Below are 22,222 nucleotides of genomic sequence, written 5' to 3' on the forward strand. Positions count from 1 at the left end.
TAGGAATGTTTAACTTCTTTGAGGTCCCAAAACAACTGAAAATGGTAAAATGTGCATGCCAGGCCACTAGTTGGCGATGTGAAGGAAGATTTGCAAATGCTTGTTCACCGAAATATAAACATAACACACACCTATTTTTCAAAAACACTTTTGTGTTTTGTGAGTTTAAAGTAAGTAAATACTGCACTAGCTGTGTGATAATGGTATAATTTGTGAAACAAGTGTTTGATTGGGGTAGATATGGTTCCACTGGGAATCGAACCCAGGACCTTTTGCGTGTTAAGCAGACGTGATAACCAGTGTTGGGTTAGTTACTGAAAAGCAGTAACTAGTTACAGTTACTAGTTACTTCATTTCAAAAGTAACTCAGTTACTTACACCAAAAAGTAATGCGTTACTGTGAAAAGTAACTATTTAGTTACTTCTTTTTTCTTTTCTTTTTAAAGCTCCAATTAATGCCCTTTTTAGCCTTCATTTCAGTACTGTTATTGCACTGGAGAATAATACAATCTGTTGATCAACTTGACATGCATTTGCATCACTCAACTCTGCTAAGCCATGTGGTCTACATACAACACACAAAGACAAAGATATGTTACAAAGGCCAATTTGTTTCTGGCCAGAACAAATTGACAAAACTATTTTAAATAGCTGCAACATAACGTACATAAGTAACAAACAGCATAATAACAGCATAGCTGTAAAGCAAGAAAGGCACACACTACATACACAAAGTCTAACCAGGCATTTTCTTCCTCAAGTAATTCTGATACAAAATCATGTCTGAAGCCCAGAACACTCTACACATTTCCCCAGTTTTAGTTTAGAGATAAGGAAAGATTGGCCTGGCCCACTAGGATCCCTCTTTATGTTTGTGAACTTTATAGTCTATACATTTAGAGTGATGTGATAATCAAACACTCTAGAAGTCTAGAATGAAAGAGTATATAAGAGAATTGACAGCAACGTTCCCTCTCAGGAGCGCGCATGTGCAATTGCGCACTGCTCAAGCGTCCTCTGCGCATGGCAAATCTATGCCATGCACAAAATCAAATAAAAAAATAAGCGCATAACAATTTTCAACACGACACGGACACGACAGAGAAAACCGTTTTCGTCATCATTGTTCAAATATTGTAACGTCTGTCGAGACGCTTTGAGGACATGAATTCCATCCATCACTTTACTGAGCAAAACTCTTTACTGTCGGCCATAAACACATCACCAAAACATTAGTAAAAAAAATGATATCTAGCAAAACTGGTCATTTTCTGCAGTACAAACCAGACCAAAAGCAACTTTGTTATATCAACAGCAGCCGCTCGCTCTCTCACGTGCGCCAACACTTGCACATATGGCACTTAGCCAGATGCGTTTACAGCCACACAAAAAGTCGGACAACTCCAACACCACACATAAAGTGTCATTCCAGGTCGTTACACTATGATTTACCAATCAAATGTGTGCTTATTCTAGTGTCATTTATTAGGAATCTTAATTTATAAATATTAATCATTAAATGCTGTTAGTATATTAAATAAATACTAATAAAAATATATTTTTTACAAACAGGAAGTTGCAGGAATGTACACATGATCCCCTGCTTACATCTCATTGTGCAACATGTGAATGTTTTAATGGGAACTAAATGCAATGTCTGAAAGGGGTACAAATTATTTCCAAAGCAGGACCTCCACCCAGACAAACAATACAAGTACACAGTTCATGAAAAACAATATTTTTGGTTATTGTCATTATAAGTGGGCCTAAACACTTATATTAGAAATGGAAATGACTGCTGTCATTTGATTATAATAATAAGAGAATGTTGTCTGTCTATCTGTGTTGGCCCTGTGATGAGGTGGGGACTTGGCCAGGGTGTACCCTGCCTTCCGCCCGAATGCAGCTGAGATAGGCTCCAGCGACCCCGAAAGGGACAAGCGGTAGAAAATGGATGGATGGATGGAGATGTAAGTTGTTGTTTAGTGAGGTTTGGGACAGGTGTGCTGCTGGTGTAGCCACAGTGTGCACGTCTAAAGTTGCTCACATGGACTCCACTCAATGCTCAGGGACTTTTTGCATTTGCTCACACATGAACAATTAGAGGGAACATTGATTGACAGAGTGTGTACCTTCAGTGGTGAATGGTGGTGGTGGTGGAGGTGAAGTGGCATCAGAGTCTCTGTCTCTCTTTACTAGCTTCGTCGAAGCATGTTGCTATGTAGCTTGTTTCAGCAGATTTGAATTGCTGTTTTGGGCAGTAGATGGCATCTTTGATCCAAAGCACAATTTACATTTAACTAAAATGTTATTTTCTTTGTGCTCGACAAAAGAAAAGTAGTGAAAATATCTCCATGTTAGCAAACTCGACTTCTGGCTCCGCCATGATCAGACACGCCCCCCCCTCGCTCCCCACAATCACACTCAGACACACCCACACAGAGCGCATGTCTCTCTCTCTTCTCCGGCTTGTGACACAAGAAGAATCAGAACGATGACAGAGCAGCGCTCCGATAAAACACACTTTATACTACATAAAAAGTAACGTAAAATAACGCAGTAACGCATCATGTAGTAACGGTAACTGAGTTACTAAATATAAAAAAATAACGCGTTAGATTACTAGTTACCGCCGAAACTAACGGCGTTACAGTAACGCGTTACAAAGTAACGCGTTAGTCCCAACACTGGTGATAACTACTACACAATGGAACCCACTTGCGGCAAAAACTACAACCGTGCTTTCGTTTGCGCAGTGTTTCTAAAAAAAACAACTGAAAATAGTGTAATGTGCATGCCAGGCCACTAGTTGGCAGTGTGAAGAAAGACTTGCAAATTCTTGTTCTCCTAAATATTTTTTCAAAACACTTTTGTGTATTCATGAGTTTAAAATTGGACCCAAGTAAATACTGCACTAGCATTGTTTTAATTACATATTTTGTCTATCAATATATTTCTTTAAATTTACGTATTTAAATTACAGAAAAAAAAACCGGAAAAATCTCAACTTTGACACAGTTGTATATCCCTGTAGCCTTTCTTTACATCGCCAACTAGTGGCCTGACATGCACATTACACCACTTTCAGTTGTTTTACGAAACTCTGTGGAAAAAAAACACAGTAGAGCTTCCTGCCACGCATGGGTTCCATAGTGTAGTAGTTATCACGTCTGCTTAACACGCAGAAGGTCCTGGGTTCGATTCCCAGTGGAACCATGTACTTTTCTTCACTTTAATCTTACACAACCAAAACAGTAGAATGTTTACTTAAAATTGTTGTATCAACAGTGACAAAGACACTTGACAAGCCTTAAGGGAAAAAGCAGTTGGCATGCATGCTTGTCATTCCTTTACATCGCCAACTAGTGGCCTGGCATGTATATTACACCCCTTTTGGTTATTTTGGTACTCCTATGTACACGAATAATCCACTCTGCACAAATGAAAACACGGTAAACCTTTCTTTCGCACATGGGTTCCATAGTGTAGTAGTTATCACGTCTGCTTAACACGCAGAAGGTCCTGGGTTCGATTCCCAGTGGAACCATGTACTTTTCTTCACTTTAATCTTACACAACCAAAACAGTAGAATGTTTACTTAAAATTGTTGTATCAACAGTGACAAAGACACTTGACAAGAGTTAAGAGAAAAAACAGTTAGCATGCATGCTTGTCATTCCTTTACAACGCCAACTAGTGGCCTGGCATGTATATTACACCCATTTTGGTTATTTTGGTACTCCTACGTACACAAATAATCCACTCTGCACAAATGAAAACACGGTAAACCTTTTTTTCACACATGGGTTCCATAGTGTAGTAGTTATCACGTCTGCTTAACACGCAGAAGGTCCTGGGTTCGATTCCCAGTGGAACCATGTCTATCACAAAGTTAGAAACAGAGGTGTTACTAGTTTTTAAACAAAGGGGGTTGCTTGTCCCCCAAAAGTTGCACTAATAATGATAAAATAATAATTGTGTTTTATTATGATTCGTAATACTCTACATGAATCAGATCATTTCTACTTTACACTCTGCAGTAAATGAAAACTTGATAGATTTCTAATTATATTTAAGTGAATAATGACAGGTTATATGATTATTTAAAATCATATTTTGGCCACTATATATTGAATTTGTTGGCACTTTTTTGTTAAAAAAACACAAAAAAAAAAACTTTCTTTAAAAAAATATTTACGGAGGTTAATTTAGATATGTCGTAGATATGTTAATCCCATCTGTAAAAAAATAAATAATAATAATGAAGGTTTTTACATATGTTTTAAAAACTTGCTAAGAATTAGTACCAAGTTCCAACTAGGAATGTTAAAGTTAAAGTGCCAATGATTGTCACACACACACTAGGTTTGGCGAAAGTATTCTCTGCATTTGACCCATCACCCTTGTTTAACTACTTTGAGTTCTCAAAACAACTGAAAATGGTGTAATATACATGCCAGGCCACTAGTTGGTGATGTGAAGAAAAACTAAACTTTCCGTCCAGGTCTTACAGAATAGTTTGTCGGTGTTTGTGTGACTTAAAGATTTGTGTCATGTACACTTTGGGTTGTGTTTGTGAAAAATACTGTTTTACATTGTAAATATTTCACTGTGTTTTTAATCATGTACCGATACCAAAAGTGACAAAAAAACACTGTCATATGAATGTCAGGCCACCAGCTTGCTACTTCATATACAGTCTATATATATATAGTCATGGTTCCACTGGGAATCGAACCCAGGATCTTCTGCGTGTTAAGCAGACGTGATAACTACTACACTATGGAACCCATGTGTGTCATGAAAATCTACCGTGTTTGCGTTTGTGCAGAGTGGATAAATTGTGTATGTAGAAGTCTCAAAATAACCAAAAATGGTGTAATATGCATGCCAGGCCACTAGGTGGCGATGTGAAGGAATGACAGCCATGCATGCCAACTGCTTTTTCTCTTAAGGCTTGCCAAGCGTCTTTGTTGATACAAATATTTGAAGTAAAAATTGTACTATTTTGGTTGTCTAAGAGTAAAGTAGTGAAAAGTACATGGTTTTACTGGGAATCGAACCCTGGACCTTCTGTGTGTAAAGCAGACATGATAACTACTACACAATGGAACCTATAAATGTTTTGTATTTAATGTGACAAATTTCAACAAACCTTCATATATTTAGAACCAAGTTCAAATTAGGAATGTTTAAGTTCTTTGCGTTCCCAAAACAACTGAAAATGGTAAAATGTGCATGCCAGGCCACTAGTTGGCGATGTGAAGGAAGATTTGCAAATGCTTGTTCACCGAAATATAAACATAACATACACCTATTTTTCAAAAACACTTTGTGTTTTGTGAGTTTAAAGTAAGTAAATACTGCACTAGTGGTGTGATAATGATATAATTTGTGCAACAAGTGTTTGGTTGGGGTAGACATGGTTCCACTGGGAATTGAACCCAGGACCTTCTGCGTGTTAAGCAGACGTGATAACTACTACACTATGGAACCCACTTGTGGCACAAACTACAACTGTGTTTTCGTTTGCGCAGTGTTTCTAAAAAAAACTACTGAAAATAGTGTAATGTGCATGCCAGGCCACTAGTTGGCAGTGTGAAGAAAGACTTGCAAATGCTTGTTCACCTAAATATTTTTCAAAAGCACTTTTGTGTATTCGTGAGTTTAAAATTGGACCTAAGTAAATACTGCACTATCATTGTTTTAATGACATATTTTGTCCATCAATTTTGTTTTATAACTTACATATTTAAATTAAAGAAAAATAAAATCCAAAAAAATCTAAACTTTGACGCCACTGTGCATCCCTGTAGCCTTTCTTTACATCGCCAACTAGTGGCCTGGCATGCTCATTGCACCACTTTCAGGTGTTTTACAAAACTCTGTGTAAAAGAAAACACAGTAAAGCTTCCAGATGCTCATGGGCTTCATAGTGAAGTAGTTATCACATCTGCTTTAATGCAGAAGGTCCTGGGTTCGATTCCCAGTGGAACACATATCCCACAAAATATACCATTACCACGCCATGTATTACACCGTTTTCAGTTGTTTTGGGAACTCAAAGTAGTCAAACAATCTTCGTAAGAACTTGTTTGTAATTTTATGCCAATTTTTAAGACATATGTAAAAACCTTAATTAGGTGTTTGCGTTTTTAAATATATGATAAACATATCTAGAACATATTTAGATGAATTCCCCTGAATATTTTCTTTTTTCATTTTTTTGTTTTTTACAAAAAGGTGCCAATAAATTCCATATAAAGTGGCTAGTATACGATTTTAAATAATCATATAACCTGTCATTATTAATTTAAATATGATTAGAAATCTGTCGAGTTTTCATTTACTACAGAGTGTAACGTATAGATTATCTGATTCATGTAGATAAATACAAATCATAACAAAACATAATAATACATTAAGGCTATAATATTATTAGTGCATTGAACATTGTTTTATTTATATGCACATATGTTTACATCTTGTCTTATTATATATGACACATCCATATGTTCCATAGTGTAGTAGTTATTAGGGCTGCAACTAATGATTAATTAGATAATCAATTAATCTGTCGATTATTCCTTCGATTAATCGTTTAATAATCGGATAAAAGAGACAAACTACATTTCTATCCTTTCCAGTATTTTATTGAAAAAAGCCCCAGCATACTGGCACCATACTTATTTTGATTATTGTTTCTCAGCTGTTTGTACATGTTGCAGTTTATGAATAAAGATTTATAAAAAAAATAATAAAATAAAATAAAATAAATTTAAATAAAATAAATAAATAATAATAATTGCCTCTGCGCATGCGCATAGCATAGATCCAATGAATCGATGACTAAATTAATCGCCAACTATTTTTATAATTGATTTTAATCGATTTAATCGATTAGTTGTTGCAGCCCTAGTAGTTATACTTTAAGGCACAGTTTGTCTTATAACTTACATCACTATGTACACATCCATCCATCCATTTTCTACCGCTTATTCCCTTTGGGGTCGCGGGGGGCGCTGGAGCCTATCTCAGCTACAATCGGGCGGAAAGCGGGGTACACCCTGGACAAGTCGCCACCTCATCGCAGGGCCAACACAGATAGACAGACAACATTCACACTACTATGTACACAGTGTACACCAATTTTATTCGTTTTTGGGAACTCTGCGTGAAAGAAAACAAAGTAAAACTTCCTGACACACATGGGTTCCATATTGTAGTAGTTATCACGTCTGCTTTACACGCAGAAGGTCCTGGGTTCGATTCCCAGTGGAACCATGTCTATCACAAGTAAACAACGGCATTGCTAAAGATCAACATTTTGCTAACACTTATTTTGCAAAATATACCATCACTAATGCAGTATTTACTTAGTTCCAATTTTAAACTCTTGAATACACAAAAGTACTTTTGAAAAATATTTCAGTGAACAAGCAGTTGCAAGTCTTTATTCACACTGCCAACTAGTGGCAAATACACAGCTGGCTTTCCTGAAACACATGGGTTCCATAGTGTAGTAGTATCACGTCTGCTTAATACGCAGATGGTCCTGGGTTCGATTCCCAGTGAAACCATGTTTACCACAAACAAAATGCCTGCAGTGTTCCTCCAAATGATTTGCTTACACTTATCCTGCAATATATACCAGTGCTCGTGCAGTATTTACTTAGGTACAATGTAAAACTCTTTCTCACTGGCACTCATCGAAGGCGGACGCTCCCTTTTCTCACCTGCTTTCCTCTTTGTTTTGTCTTGTTTCAACTTTCTTGTTGCCTCTTTTTGCACTGCTCTCTAAACTCTAAACCAGTGTTTTTCAACCTTTTTTGAGCCAAGGCACATTTTTTGCATTAAGAAAATCCGGAGGCACACCACCAGCAGAAATCATAAACTCAGTTGACAGTTAAAAGTCATTGTCGCAATTATTGGATATGACTTTAAAGCATAACCAAGCATGCATCAATATAGCTCTTGTCTCAAAGTAGGTGTACTGTCACCACCTGTCACATCATGCCATGACTTATTTGGAGTTGTTTGCTGTTTTCCTGTGTGTAGTGTTGTAGTTCTTGTCTTACGCTCCTATTTTGGTGGCTTTTTTTCTTTTTTTGGTATTTTCCTGTAGCAGCTTCATGTCTTCCTTTGAGCGATATTTCCTGCATCTACTTCGTTTTAGCAATCAAGAATATTTCAGTTGTTTTTATCCTTCTTTGTGGGGACATTGTTGATTGTCATGTCATGTTCGGATGTACATTGTGGACGCCGTCTTTGCTCCACAGTAAGTTTTTGCTGTTGTCCAGCATTCTGTTTTTGTTTACTTTGTAGCCAGTTCAGTTTTAGTTTTGTTCTGCATAACCTTCCCTACGCTTCAATGCCTTTTCTTAAGGGCACTCACCTTTTGTTTATTTTTGGTTTAAGCATAAGACACCTTTTACCTGCATTTACAAAGCAATTAGCTACCGGCTGCCACCTACTGATATTGAAGAGTATTACACGGTTACTCTGCCGAGCTCTAGACAGCACCGACACTCAACAACAACAACACATAATTTGGAGACTATAATTACTGGTTTGCAAAAAATGTTTTTAACCCAAATATGTGAAATTAGATAATCTCCCACGGCACACCAGACTGTATCTCACGGCACACTTGTGTGCCGCGGCACAGTGGTTGAAAAACACTGCTCTAAACAATGGAATTCATCAACTTGCCTCTCAACAAATTTGTCAAGGGGAACCTGCCTGTCTTGGCGGAATGGTTGCTGCTGGACACGCGACAGACTCTTGGGAGAAGAGGAGTGCTGCGTGCCTGGCGACCCGTCGAGGACGTTGAAGATATCTACTAGAGATGCACGGATAGGCAATTATTTCATCCGCAACCGCATCAGAAAGTCGTCAACCATCCGCCATCCACCCGTTTCTAACATTTAATCAGAACCGCACCCGCCCGTTGTTATATATCTAATATAGACGATGCAAGGCATTAGTGAGGTTATAAAGCTTTTGCCTGTTAAAGAAAGGAGACTGATCCAATGCAGCACAGACATTCGCGTGCCACGCTGTCACGGCCCAGACGTACACCAGTGCGCAATCATATGGGAGCCGCACTGAGCGCACCTCCAAGCGCGTCTCGCTGCCGGCGACGGCCGGGTATGGGCCCCACACCTTTCGTGAGCGCACTGCGCGCGGAGTGACCCCTGTTAGGCGCCCCCGGCAACAGGGGTGGCGGGCAGGTAAGCTGCGCGGGCGGAGCGCGCGGAGTGACCCCTGTTACGAGCCCCCGGCCACGGGGGTGGCGGGCAGGTAAGCTGCTTACCTGCTGCGCGTGACGCCGGCCGCGGCGAAGGCGGACGAGGCGGGGTGTCGGTGCGGTGGGCGCGGTGGTGACCCTGGACGTGCGTCGGGCCCTTCTCGCGGATTGCCTCAGCTACGGCTCCCGGTGGGGCCCTCTCGGGGGAAGGGGCCTCGGTCCCGGACCCCGGCGAGGCGTCCCTTCTCCGCTCCGTAAAAGTGTCCATCTCTTTTCTTTTTTCACCTGCTGCATATGCAGCAGGTGCCTGCTCATTTTTCGTATGTGGGTAACAACATTTAACTATGTATATATATTTCCGAATTGGTTTAACTGCCACCCGCCTGAATCTATTTAAAATCTAAATTTTTTTTTTTCAACCGCCCGACCCGACCCGACCCGCGGATAAAATCTAATTTTTTTTAATTTCATCCGCCCGATCCGCGGATAATCCGCGGTTGTGCCCGCAAACCGCGCATCTCTAATATCTACCTATTTGGAACATGATAACAGGACATCTGCTGATTGGATTTCTCTGGCGTATCGACACATTGGAAGACGCTGACAGCTGTTCGAAGTACCTTCAAGCTGCCACAAATGACTGGGGAATGCGAGCAGAACAGTGAGACCTTTGTGACATTCGGCTATAATGCAGTCTTTGGCAACATCTTGGTCCTGGGTTCAATTCCCAGTGGAAACCATGACTATCACAAACAAAACAAAGCATTGCTAAAGATAAGGATTTTGCTAACAATTATCCTATAAAATATATCATTACCACAATGCTAGTGCAGTATTTACTTAGTTGCAATTTTAAACTCACTAATACACAAAAGTACTTTTGAAAAATATTTACACAAACACACAGTTGCAAGTCTTTCTTCACACTGCCAACTAGTGGCCTGGCATGCATATTACACCATTTTCACCTGTTTTTTGGAAACTATGCACAAATGAAAACATGGTTGCCCTTTCTGACACACGTGGGTTCCATAGTGTAGTAGTTATCACGTCTGCTTAACACGCAGAAGGTCCTGGGTTCGATTCCCAGTGGAACCATGTCTATCACAGGCAAAACAAGTGCAGTATTGCTAACATTTAAGCTTTTGCTAAATCTTGTCGCGCAAAATATACAATTTCCACAGAGCGTAATGACAGTAGTTTTTTTTTGATAATTTATATATTTATATTTAAAAAAAAATCTTTATTTTTTACACAAGCCCCGGTTTCCCTCTGAGCTTGGGGACCCGATACAACATCCTCACTTTCCGCTCAACTATGACGCCACTGTGCATGTCTGTAGCTCTTATTTACATCACCAACTAGTGGCCTGGCATGCACATTACACCACTTTCAGTTGTTTTATAAACCTCTGTGTAAAAGAAAGCACAGAAAACCTTCCTGCCACACATGGGTTCCATAGTGTAGTAGTTATCACATCTGCTTTACAGGCAAAAGGTCCTGGGTTTGATTCCCAGTGGAACCATGTTCTTTACTCTTACACAACCAAAACAGTTGTATGTTTACATAAAATTGTTGTATCAACAGCGACAAAGATGCTTGACAAGCCATAAAAGAAAAACAGTTGGCATGCATGCTTGTCAATACTTTACATCGCCAACTAGTGGCCTGGCATGCATATTACACCACTTTCAGTCATTTTGAGACTCTGACACAAACACGAACACAGTCAAGCTTCCTGATGCACATGGGTTCCATAGTGTAGTAGTTATCACGTCTGCTTTACACGCAGAAGGCCCTGGGTTCGATTCCCAGTGGAACCATGTCTATCACAAAGTTAGAAACAGAGGTGTCACCAGTTTTTTAACACCGGGGGTTACTTATCACCCAAAAGTTGCACTCATAACGATACAATCATAGTCATGTTTTATTATGAATATGATGACGTGAATAAAATAATCTCTACTTTACACTTTGTAGTAAATGAAAACTCAACAGATTTATAATCATGTGTTTTAGTGAATATTTACAAGTTATATGATTTTATGGAATCATATTTTCACCATCTTATATATATATATATATATATATATATATATATATATATATATATATATATATAGAGTCATGGTTCCACTGGGATTCACACCCAGGACCTTCTGCCTGTAAAGCAGACGTGATAACTACTACACTATGGAACCCATATGTGTCAGGAAGGGTTTACTGTGTTTGTGCAGAGTGAATTAATTGTGTATGCAGGAGTCTCAAAAAACAAACAAAAGTTGTGTAATATGCATCCCAGGCCATTAGTTGGTGATATAAAGAAAGAAGCTACAAGCATGCATGCCAACTGCTTTTTCTCTTAACTTTTGTCAAGTGTTTTTGTTGCTGTTGATACAACACTTTTAAGTAAAAGTTATACTGTTTTGGTTGTGTAAGAGTAAAGTAGTGAAAGTCACATGGTTCTACTGGGAATTGAACTCAGGACCTTCTGCATGTAAAGCAGACATGATAACTACTACACTATGGAACCTTTAGATATGTCATCTATAATGTGACAACATGTCAACATACCTGCATATAGTTAGAACCAAGTTCAAACTTGGAATGTTTAACTACTTTAAGTTCCCAGAACAACTGAAAATGGTGTAATGTGCATGCCAGGCCACTAGTTGGCAGTATGAATGAAGATTTGCAAATGCTTGTTCACCGAAATACAAATATAATATACACATATTTTCAAAAACACTTTTGTGTTTTTGTGAGTTTAAAGTTGGAACTAAGTAAACACTGCACTAGTGGTGTGATAATGGTATAATTTGCACGACAAGTGTTAGCAAAACTGCAGTTGCTTTGGCTGTGATAATCATGGTTCCACTGGGAATCAAACCCAGGGCCTTCTGCCTGTCAGGCAGATGTGATAACTACTACACTATGGAACCCATGTCTGTAAGTAACTACAACCGTGTTTTCGTTTGTGCAGTGTTTCTGAAAAAACAACTGAAAATAGTGTAGTGTGCATGCCAGGCCACTAGTTGGCAGTGTGAAGAAAGACTGCTTGTACACCTAAATATTTTTCAAAAGCACTTTTGTGTATTTGTGAGTTTAAAATTAAACCTAAGTAAATACTGCACTAGCTTTGTTTTAATGATATATTTTGTCTATCAACATTTTTTATAACTTACATATTTCAATTACAGAACCCCCCCAACTATGACGTTGTGCATGGCTGCAGCCTTTCTACGTCAACTACTGGCCTGGCATGCACATTACACCACTTTCAGATGTTTTACGAAACTCTGTGAAAAAAAAACACAGTAGAGCTTCCATCCACGCATGGGTTCCATAGTGTAGTAGTTATCACGTCTGCTTAACACGCAGAAGGTCCTGGGTTCGATTCCCAGTGGAACCATGTACTTTTCTTCACTTTAATCTTACACAACCAAAACAGTAGAATGTTTACTTAAAATTGTTGTATCAACAGTGACAAAGACACTTGACAAGCTTTAAGAGAAAAGCAGTTGGCATGCATGCTTGTCATTCTTTTACAACGCCAACTAGTGGCCTGGCATGTATATTACACCACTTTTGGTTATTTTGGTGTTCCTATGTACACAAATAATCTACTCTGCACAAATGAAAACACGGTAAACCTTTCTTTCACACATGGGTTCCATAGTGTAGTAGTTATCACGTCTGCTTAACACGCAGAAGGTCCTGGGTTCGATTCCCAGTGGAACCATGTCTATCACAAAGTTAGAAACAGAGGTGTTACTAGTTTTTAAACAACGGGGGTTGCTTGTCCCCCAAAAGTTGCACTAATAATGATAAAATAATAATTGTGTTTTATTATGATTTGTATTACTCTACATGAATCAGATCATTTCTACTTTACACTCTGTAGGAAATGAAAACTCTATAGATTTCTAATTATATTTAAGTGAATAATGACAGGTTATATGATTATTTAAAATCATATTTTGGCCACGTTATATTGAATTTTTTGGCACTTTTTAAAAAAACAACAACAAAAAAACTTTCTTTAAAAAAATATTTAGGGAGGTTAATTTAGATATGTTGTAGATATGTTAATCCCATCTGTAAAACAATAAATAACAATATTTAAGGTTTTTACATATGTTTTAAAAATTGCAAAGAATTAGAACCAAGTTCAAACTGGGAATGTTAAAGTTAACGTGCCACTAGTTGGTGATGTGAAGAAAAACTAAACTTTCCGTCCAGGTCTCACAGAATAGTTTGTCGGTGTTTGTGTGACTTAAAGATTTGTGTCATGTACACTTTGGGTTGTGTTTGTGAAAAATACTGTTTTACATTGTAAATATTTCACTGTGTTTTTATTCATGTACCGATACCAAAAGTGACAAAAAACACTGTCATATGCATGTCAGGCCACCAGCTTGCCACTTTATATACAGTATATATATATAGTCATGGTTCCACTGGGAATCGAACCCAGGACCTTCTGCCTGTTAAGCAGACGTGATAACTACTACACTATGGAACCCATGTGTGTCAGGAAGGTTTTACTGTGTTTGTGCAGAGTGAATTAATTGTGTATGCAGGAGTCTCAAAAAAAAACAAAAGTTGTGTAATATGCATGCCAGGCCATTAGTTGGTGATATAAAGAAAGAAGCTGCAAGCATGCATGCCAACTGCTTTTTCTCTTAACTTTTGTCAAGTGTTTTTGTTGCTGTTGATACAACAATTTTAAGTAAAAGTTTTACTGTTTTGGTTGTGTAAGAGTAAAGTAGTGAAAATCACATGGTTCTACTGGGAATTGAACCCAGGACCTTCTGCATGTAAAGCAGACATGATAACTACTACACTATGGAACCTTTAGATATGCCATCTATAATGTGACAACATGTCAACATACCTGCATGTAGTTAGAACCAAGTTCAAACTTGGAATGTTTAACTACTTTAAGTTCCCAGAACAACTGAAAATGGTGTAATGTGTATGCCAGGCCACTAGTTGGCAGTATGAAGGAAGATTTGCAAATGCTTGTTCACCGAAATACAAATATAATATACACATATTTTCAAAAACACTGTTGTGTTTTTGTGAGTTTAAAGTTGGAACTAAGTAAATACTGCACTAGTGGTGTGATAATGGTATAATTTGCACGACAAGTGTTAGCAAAACTGCAGTTGCTTTGGCTGTAATAGTTATGGTTCCACTGGGAATCGAACACAGGGCCTTCTGCGTGTCAGGCAGATGTGATAACTACTACACTATGGAACCCATGTCTGTACGTAACTACAACCGTGTTTTCATTTGCGCAGTGTTTCTGAAAAAACAACTGAAAATAGTGTAGTGTGCATGCCAGGCCACTAGTTGGCAGTGTGAAGAAAGACTGCTTGTACACCTAAATATTTTTCAAAATCACTTTTGTGTATTTGTGAGTTTAAAATTAAACCTAAGTAAATACTGCACTAGCTTTGTTTTAATGATATATTTTGTCTATCAACATTTTTTATAACTTACATATTTCAATTATAGAACCCCCCCAACTATGACGTTGTGCATGCCTGCAGCCTTTCTTCGCCAACTAGTGGCCTGGCATGCACATTACACCACTTTCAGATGTTTTACGAAACTCTATGAAAAAAAAACACAGTAGAGCTTCCTGCTACGCATGGGTTCCATAGTGTAGTAGTTATCACGTCTGCTTAACACGCAGAAGGTCCTGGGTTCGATTCCCAGTGGAACCATGTACTTTTCTTCACTTTAATCTTACACAACCAAAACAGTAGAATGTTTACTTAAAATTGTTGTATCAACAGTGACAAAGACACTTGACAAGCCTTAAGAGAAAAAGCAGTTGGCATGCATGCTTGTCATTCCTTTACATCGCCAACTAGTGGCCTGGCATGTATATTACACCACTTTTGGTTATTTTGGTACTCATATGTACACAAATTATCCACTCTGCACAAATGAAAACACGGTAAACCTTTATTGTCACACATGGGTTCCATAGTGTAGTAGTTATCACGTCTGCTTAACACGCAGAAGGTCCTGGGTTCGATTCCCAGTGGAACCATGTCTATCACAAAGTTAGAAACAGAGGTGTTACTAGTTTTTAAACGAAGGGGGTTGCTTGTCCCCCAAAAGTTGCACTAATAATGATAAAATAATAATTGTGTTTTATTATGATTCGTATTACTCTACATCAGGGGTGCTCACACTTTTTCTGCAGGCGAGCTACTTTTCAATTGATCAAGTCGTGGGGATCTACCTCATTCATATATATAATTCATATTTACTTATTTATGAAATATATGTTTTTGTTAACAAGTTAGAGGTGTTTAATGATAATGCAAGCATGTTTAACACATATAGTTAATATTGTTAATAAATTAAAGGTGTTTAATGATAATACAAGTATGTTTAATACATATAGTTAATATTGTTAACAAGTAGAGGGTGTGTAAAGATAATGAAAGCATGTTTAACTCATATAGTTAATATTGTTAAAAAATAAAAGGTGTTTAATGATAATACAAGCATGTTAAATACATATAGTTAATATTGTTAACAAGTTAAAGGTGTTTAATGATAATACAAGCATGTTTAACACATATAGATTCCTTTCTTTCATGAAGACAAGAATATAAGTTGGTGTATTACCTGATTCTGATGACTTGCATTGATTGGAATCAGACAGTGGTGCTGATAAGGTCCGCATTTTCGAATGGAGGAGAAAAAAAGTCCTCCTTTCTGTCCAATACCACATGAAAGTGGTTGGTTTTTGGCATCTTATTTGTCCAGCTTCCGTACTCCTTTGTATACACTTTACAAGAAATACATTGTCGGCAAACTCCGTAGCTTGCTAGCTTGTGCACGCCAGCTTTCTGAGACTCCTATTTTGTTAGCGCAACTGTGTAACTGTGCAGTCGGTCTTTGGAGTTTTGACGACAGGTACGGCGCCAGAGTCTGTTGAAATAAAGTGTTTCTCGCCTTCCAGTCGGTAATTTTAATGAACTGGCAGCAGCCAGTGTCATCTCAGAAGACCCTCGGGTGCCGTGAATGTCAATCAAGTGACGAAAATGACGTCATTGTGAAGATTTATGATCGCTCATTTTTAGGACTATTTTTTTAATGCCTGGCTGGTGATCGACTGACACACCCTCCGAGATCGACCGGTAGCTCGCGATCGACGTAATGAGCACCCCTGCTCTAGGGTAAACTGGGTGTAACACACGGCACACTGACAAAGCTTAACCTATTGTGACTATAACAATCTACAAGGTTAATGTGGGTTGCTTCTCTTTCTCCCCCTCCATTTTTCTGCATTCTTTCGTATCTCAAGTTATCATTACGTATATGTATTGTTGCATTTAAACAACTGTATTGTTGATAATAAAGGTAAATTATTGGTATTGTTCATTATCAATAGCGCTATTTCTATTGGTATTTGTATTGATCCATTTGTAGTGTAATAATGCTCATTGTCATTTCTGTATTATTTTTTATTTTTCGCTAACTGCTTATTTGCTATTACTTTTACCATCATATTTGTACATGTCGTATTTGCTGATGTTGCTCTATTGTTGTTGTTGTTGTTATTTGCTGTTGTTGTTTTTGTCTCTCTGTCTAATCCCCCTCTTGTCCCCACAATTTCCCCCTCTGTCTTCTTTTTTTTCTCTTTCTATCCCCTCCTGCTCCGGCCTGGCTGCACTAAATGATAATATAAATACATTTAATAAAGTCAAATACAAATAAGGCAACAAGAGAAGTATCCTACACTTCTCTTTTGTAAAGTAAATCTGAACAGCCGACATGGGCATCTACATCAACTATATGATTTGCCTGAGAAGCTGGACAGGACACACAAAAAAAAAAAAAAAAAAAAAAAAAAATCAAAAATAAATAAATAAATAAAATCAAAAAATTTAATAATGTAATGCGATCTACCAATACTACCTTTGCGATCGACTGGTAGATCGCGATCGACGTATTGAGCACCCCTGCTCTACATGAATCAGATCATTTCTACTTTACACTCTGTAGTAAATGAAAACTTGATAGATTTCTAATTATATTTAAGTGAATAATGACAGGTTATATGATTATTTAAAATCATATTTTGGCCATGTTATATTGAATTTTTTAGCACTTTTTTGTTAAAAAAAACAAAAAAAAACTTTCTTTAAAAAAATATTTAGGGAGGTTGATTTAGATATGTTGTAGATATGTTAATCCCATCTGTAAAACAATAAATAACAATATTTAAGGTTTTTACATATGTTTTAAAAATTGCTAAGAATTAGAACCAAGTTCAAACTAGGAATGTTAAAGTTAAAGTGCCACTAGTTGGTGATGTGAAGAAAAAATAAACTTTCCATCCAGGTCTTACAGAATAGTTTGTCGGTGTTTGTGTGACTTAAAGATTTGTGTCATGTACACTTTGGGTTGTGTTTGTGAAAAATACTGTTTTACATTGTAAATATTTCACTGTGTTTTTATTCATGTACCGATACCAAAAGTGACAAAAAACACTGTCATATGCACGTCAGTCCACCAGCTCGCCACTTTTAATACAGTATATATATAGTCATGGTTCCACTGGGAATCGAACCCAGGACCTTCTGCGTGTAAAGCAGACGTGATAACTACTACACTATGGAACCCATGTGTGTCATGAAAGTCTACCGTGTTTGCGTTTGTGCAGAGTGGATACATTGTGTATGTAGAAGTCTCAAAATAACCAAAAATGGTGTAATATACATGCCAGGCCACTAGTTGGCGATGTGAAGGAATGACAGCCATGCATGCCAACTGCTTTTTCTCTTAAGGCTTGCCAAGCGTCTTTGTTGATACAATAATTTTAAGTAAAAATTCTACTGTTTTGGTTGTGTAAGAGTAAAGTAGTGAAAAGTACATGGTTCTACTGGGAATCGAACCCAGGACCTTCTGCGTGTAAAGCAGACATGATAACTACTACACTATGGAACCTATAGACTTGCTGTATATAATGTAACAACATGTCAACATACCTGAATATAGTTAGAACCAAGTTCAAACTAGGAATGTTTAAGTTCTTTGAGTTCCCAAAACAACTGAAAATGGTAAAATGTGCATGCAAGGTCACTAGTTGGCGATGTGAAGGAAGATTTGCAAATGCTTGTTCACCGAAATATATATATAACACACACCTATTTTTCAAAAACACTTTTGTGTTTTGTGAGTTTAAAGTAAGTAAATACTGCACTAGCGGTGTGATAATGGTATAATTTGTGCAACAAGTGTTTGGTTGGGGTAGACATGGTTCCACTGGGAATCGAACCCAGGACCTTCTGCGTGTTAAGCAGACGTGATAACTACTACACTATGGAACCCACTTGTGGCAAAAACTACAACCGTGCTTTCGTTTGCGCAGTGTTTCTAAAAAAACTACTGAAAATAGTGTATTGTGCATGCCAGGCCACTAGTTGGCAGTGTGAAGAAAGACTTGCAAATTCTTGTTCTCCTAAATATTTTTTCAAAAGCACTTTTGTCTATTCATGAGTTCAAAATCGGATCCAAGTAAATACTGCAATAGCATTGTTTTAATGACATATTTTGTCTATCAATATATTTCTTTAAATTTACGTATTTAAATTACAGAAAACCCCCCCCGGAAAAATCTCAACTATGACACCGTTGTGCATCCCTGTAGCCTTTCTTTACATTGCCAACTAGTGGCCTGGCATGCTCATTTGACCATTTTCAGTTGTTTTACAAAAGAAAACACAGTAAACCTTCCAGACATATATGTGTTCCATAGTGTAGTAGTCATCATGTCTGCTTTACATGCAGGAGGTCCTGAGTTCGATTCCCAGTGGAACCATGTCTATCACAAACAAAATAATGCTGTTGCTGAATATAAAGATTTTGCTAACACATATCCTACAAAATATACCATTACCACACCATATATTACACCATTCTCAGTTCTTTTGGGAACTCAAAATAGTCAAACATTCCTTGTAAGAACTTGGTTGTAATTGTATGCCAATTTTTAAAACATATGTAAAAACCTTAATTAGGTGTATGATAAACATATCGAGAACATATTTAGATGAATTCTCCTAAATATAAATTTTTTTAATTGTTTAATTTTTTACAAAAAGGTGCCAACAAATAATTTTTAAAAATTATATATAGATTATAAATTTGTAGAGTTTTTCTTTACTACAGAGTGTAAGGTAGAAATTATCTGATTCATGTAAATAAATACAAATCATAATAAAATATAATAATGAATTATGGCTATATAATTATTAGTGCATTTAACATTGTTTTAGGTTGATTGGCAACACTAAATTGGCCCTAGTGTGTGAATGTGAGTGTGAATGTTGTCTGTCTATCTGTGTTGGCCCTGTGTTGAGGTGGTGACTTGTCCAGGGTGTACCCCGCCTTCCGCCCGATTGTAGCTGAGATAGGCTCCAGCGCCCCCCGCGACCCCGAAGGGAATAAGCGGTAGAAAATGGATGGATGGATATTATTTATATGCACATATGTTTACATCTTGTCTTATTATATATGACACATCCATATGTTCCATAGTGTAGTAGTTATACTTTAAGGCACAGTTTGTCTTATAACTTACATCACTATGTACACAGTGTACACCAATTTTAGTCGTTTTTGGGAACTCTGCGTGGAAAAAAACTAAGGAAACCTTCCATAGCCACATGGGTTCCATAGTGTAATAGTTATCACGCCTGCTTTACACGCAGAAGGTCCTGGGTTCGATTCCCAGTGGAACCATGTCTACCACAAAGTTAGAAACAAGGGTGTCACTAATTTTTAAACACAGGGGGTTGCTTATCCCTCAAAAGTTGCACTAATAATAATATAATAATAATCATGTTTTATTATTAATATGATGACATAAATACAATAATCTCTACTTTACACTATGTAGTAAATGAAAACTCGACAGATTTATAATCATGTTTTAGTGAATATTTACAGGTGATAGGATTTTTTAAATCATATTTTGGCCACTTTATATTGCATGGTTCCACTGGAAATCTAACATAGAATGTTTAACTTCTTTGAGTTCCCAAAATAACTTAAAATCGTGTAATATGCATTCCAGGCCACTAGTTGGTGATGTTGAGGAAGATTTGCAAATGCTTGTTCACCTAAATATTTTTCAAAAGGACTTTTGTGTATTAGTGAGTTTAAAATTGGAAGTAAGTAAATACTGCATTAGCGAAGTGGTAATAGTATATTTTGCGGGATAAGGGTTCGCAAAATTCCGATTATTTTGGACTGGTAGTAGTCGATCCACAGTGATGTGTCAAACAATACCTCAATGCTAACGAGGGATAATTACACTTCACTAACTGACAGTAGGATTTCTCATTTGCATCTCAGCAGTTGTTTTTCTCAATACAATAGGGCGATTCCCAGTGGAACCATGTCTATCACAAGCAAAACAAAGATAAACATTTTGCAATATTACAATTATTTCGCAAAATATACCATTACCACATCGCTACAGCTGTAGTTCCAATTGTAAACTCACTAATACACAAAAGTACTTTTAAAAAATATTTAGGTGAACAAGCATTTGCCAACCAGTGTTACAAGCTTATCCTGCCAGCTTATTACACCAAATGTAGTCATTTTTTGGGATATCTGTGTAAAAGAAAATGCAGTAAACCCTTCATGACACACATGGGTTCATATTAACATGCAGAAGGTCCTGGGTTCGATTCCCAGTGGAGCCATGTCTATCACAAAGTTAGAAACAAGGGTGTTACGAGTTTTTAAACACAGGGGGTTGCTTATCCTCCAAAAGTTGCACTAATAATAAAATAATCATAATTGGGAATAGTATTTACTCTACGTGAATCAGATAATTTCTACTTTACACTCTGTAGTAAATGAAAACTCGACAGGTTTATAATCATATTTTAGTGAAATTGCATTTGTTGGCACTTTTTCATTAAAAAAACAACAGCAAAAACTGTGTTTACAAAAATACTTTTGGAGGTTTATGTTGATATCTTATAGATATGTTAATTCCATCTCAAAAAATGAAAAACAAATTAAGTTTTTTTACATATGTTTTAAAAAATTGCATAAAATTATAACTGAGTTCAAACTAGGAATGTTTAACTACTTTGAGTTCCCAAACAGGCCCTGCGATGAGGTGGCAACTTGTCCAGGGTGCACCCCGCCTTCCGCCCGATTGTAGCTGAGATAGGCTCCAGCGCCCCCCGCGCGACCCCAAAAGGGAATAAGCGGTAGAAAATGGATGGATGGATGTTGATATCTTATAGATATGTTAATTCCATCTCAAAAAATGAAAAACAAATAAAGTTTTTTACATATGTTTTAAAAAATTGCATAAAATTATAACTGAGTTCAAACTAGGAATGTTTAACTACTTTGAGTTCCCAAACAGGCCCTGCGATGAGGTGGCAACTTGTCCAGGGTGTACCCCGCCTTCCGCCCGATTGTAGCTGAGATAGGCTCCAGCGCCCCCCGCGACCCCAAAAGGGAAGAAGCGGTAGAAAAATGGATGGATGGAGTTCCCATACAACTGAAAATGGTGTAATGCGCATGCCAGGCCACTAGTTGGCAGTGCGAAGAAAGACTTGCCACTGCTTGTTCACCTAAATCTTTTTCAAAAGTACTTTTGTGTATTATTCAGTTTAAACATGGAACTCAGTGAATACTGCATTAGCATTGTGGTAATTGCATATTTTTAGGATAAGTGTTAGCAAAATCTTGATCTATTATGATTGTGTTGCTTGCAATAGACATAGTTCCACTGGGAATCGAACCCAGGACCTTCTGCGTGTAAAGCAGACGTGATAACTACTACACTATGGAACCCATGTGTAGCAATGGTTGATTTTGATTGAGACTTTTATTAGTAGATTGCACAGTACAGTATATATCCCGTACAATTGACCACTAAATGGTAACACCTGAATACGTTTT

At 37.5% G+C, this 22,222-nt stretch overlaps 1 protein-coding gene and 25 non-coding genes across 28 annotated transcripts in view; 13 read left to right on the forward strand and 13 right to left on the reverse strand.

Moving 5' to 3' along the window:
* Positions 1-22,222, reverse strand: part of LOC133613398 (contactin-associated protein-like 5) — a 314,549-nt gene that overhangs the window by 154,675 nt on the left and 137,652 nt on the right. The gene's annotated exons all lie outside the window — the stretch shown is intronic.
* Positions 3,144-3,216, forward strand: trnav-aac (transfer RNA valine (anticodon AAC)). The gene has a single exon. It is a non-coding gene; the product is annotated as a tRNA-Val (tRNA).
* On the forward strand, positions 3,475-3,547 carry trnav-aac (transfer RNA valine (anticodon AAC)). Its single transcript has one exon. It is a non-coding gene; the product is annotated as a tRNA-Val (tRNA).
* trnav-aac (transfer RNA valine (anticodon AAC)) lies at positions 3,806-3,878 on the forward strand. The gene has a single exon. It is a non-coding gene; the product is annotated as a tRNA-Val (tRNA).
* On the reverse strand, positions 4,718-4,790 carry trnav-uac (transfer RNA valine (anticodon UAC)). Its single transcript has one exon. It is a non-coding gene; the product is annotated as a tRNA-Val (tRNA).
* On the reverse strand, positions 5,424-5,496 carry trnav-aac (transfer RNA valine (anticodon AAC)). The gene has a single exon. It is a non-coding gene; the product is annotated as a tRNA-Val (tRNA).
* On the forward strand, positions 7,212-7,284 carry trnav-uac (transfer RNA valine (anticodon UAC)). The gene has a single exon. It is a non-coding gene; the product is annotated as a tRNA-Val (tRNA).
* Positions 7,509-7,580, forward strand: trnai-aau (transfer RNA isoleucine (anticodon AAU)). The gene has a single exon. It is a non-coding gene; the product is annotated as a tRNA-Ile (tRNA).
* On the forward strand, positions 10,276-10,348 carry trnav-aac (transfer RNA valine (anticodon AAC)). The gene has a single exon. It is a non-coding gene; the product is annotated as a tRNA-Val (tRNA).
* Positions 10,703-10,775, forward strand: trnav-uac (transfer RNA valine (anticodon UAC)). The gene has a single exon. It is a non-coding gene; the product is annotated as a tRNA-Val (tRNA).
* Positions 11,001-11,073, forward strand: trnav-uac (transfer RNA valine (anticodon UAC)). Its single transcript has one exon. It is a non-coding gene; the product is annotated as a tRNA-Val (tRNA).
* trnav-uac (transfer RNA valine (anticodon UAC)) lies at positions 11,379-11,451 on the reverse strand. Its single transcript has one exon. It is a non-coding gene; the product is annotated as a tRNA-Val (tRNA).
* On the reverse strand, positions 11,711-11,783 carry trnav-uac (transfer RNA valine (anticodon UAC)). The gene has a single exon. It is a non-coding gene; the product is annotated as a tRNA-Val (tRNA).
* On the reverse strand, positions 12,120-12,192 carry trnav-gac (transfer RNA valine (anticodon GAC)). Its single transcript has one exon. It is a non-coding gene; the product is annotated as a tRNA-Val (tRNA).
* On the forward strand, positions 12,590-12,662 carry trnav-aac (transfer RNA valine (anticodon AAC)). Its single transcript has one exon. It is a non-coding gene; the product is annotated as a tRNA-Val (tRNA).
* On the forward strand, positions 12,920-12,992 carry trnav-aac (transfer RNA valine (anticodon AAC)). The gene has a single exon. It is a non-coding gene; the product is annotated as a tRNA-Val (tRNA).
* trnav-aac (transfer RNA valine (anticodon AAC)) lies at positions 13,703-13,775 on the reverse strand. Its single transcript has one exon. It is a non-coding gene; the product is annotated as a tRNA-Val (tRNA).
* Positions 14,034-14,106, reverse strand: trnav-uac (transfer RNA valine (anticodon UAC)). Its single transcript has one exon. It is a non-coding gene; the product is annotated as a tRNA-Val (tRNA).
* trnav-aac (transfer RNA valine (anticodon AAC)) lies at positions 14,443-14,515 on the reverse strand. The gene has a single exon. It is a non-coding gene; the product is annotated as a tRNA-Val (tRNA).
* On the forward strand, positions 14,913-14,985 carry trnav-aac (transfer RNA valine (anticodon AAC)). The gene has a single exon. It is a non-coding gene; the product is annotated as a tRNA-Val (tRNA).
* trnav-aac (transfer RNA valine (anticodon AAC)) lies at positions 15,245-15,317 on the forward strand. The gene has a single exon. It is a non-coding gene; the product is annotated as a tRNA-Val (tRNA).
* Positions 17,835-17,907, reverse strand: trnav-uac (transfer RNA valine (anticodon UAC)). Its single transcript has one exon. It is a non-coding gene; the product is annotated as a tRNA-Val (tRNA).
* trnav-uac (transfer RNA valine (anticodon UAC)) lies at positions 18,160-18,232 on the reverse strand. The gene has a single exon. It is a non-coding gene; the product is annotated as a tRNA-Val (tRNA).
* On the reverse strand, positions 18,543-18,615 carry trnav-aac (transfer RNA valine (anticodon AAC)). The gene has a single exon. It is a non-coding gene; the product is annotated as a tRNA-Val (tRNA).
* Positions 19,957-20,029, forward strand: trnav-gac (transfer RNA valine (anticodon GAC)). The gene has a single exon. It is a non-coding gene; the product is annotated as a tRNA-Val (tRNA).
* On the reverse strand, positions 22,042-22,114 carry trnav-uac (transfer RNA valine (anticodon UAC)). The gene has a single exon. It is a non-coding gene; the product is annotated as a tRNA-Val (tRNA).

This window comes from Nerophis lumbriciformis, linkage group LG13 (genome assembly GCF_033978685.3).
Source record: "Nerophis lumbriciformis linkage group LG13, RoL_Nlum_v2.1, whole genome shotgun sequence".
Lineage (NCBI taxonomy): Eukaryota > Metazoa > Chordata > Actinopteri > Syngnathiformes > Syngnathidae > Nerophis > Nerophis lumbriciformis.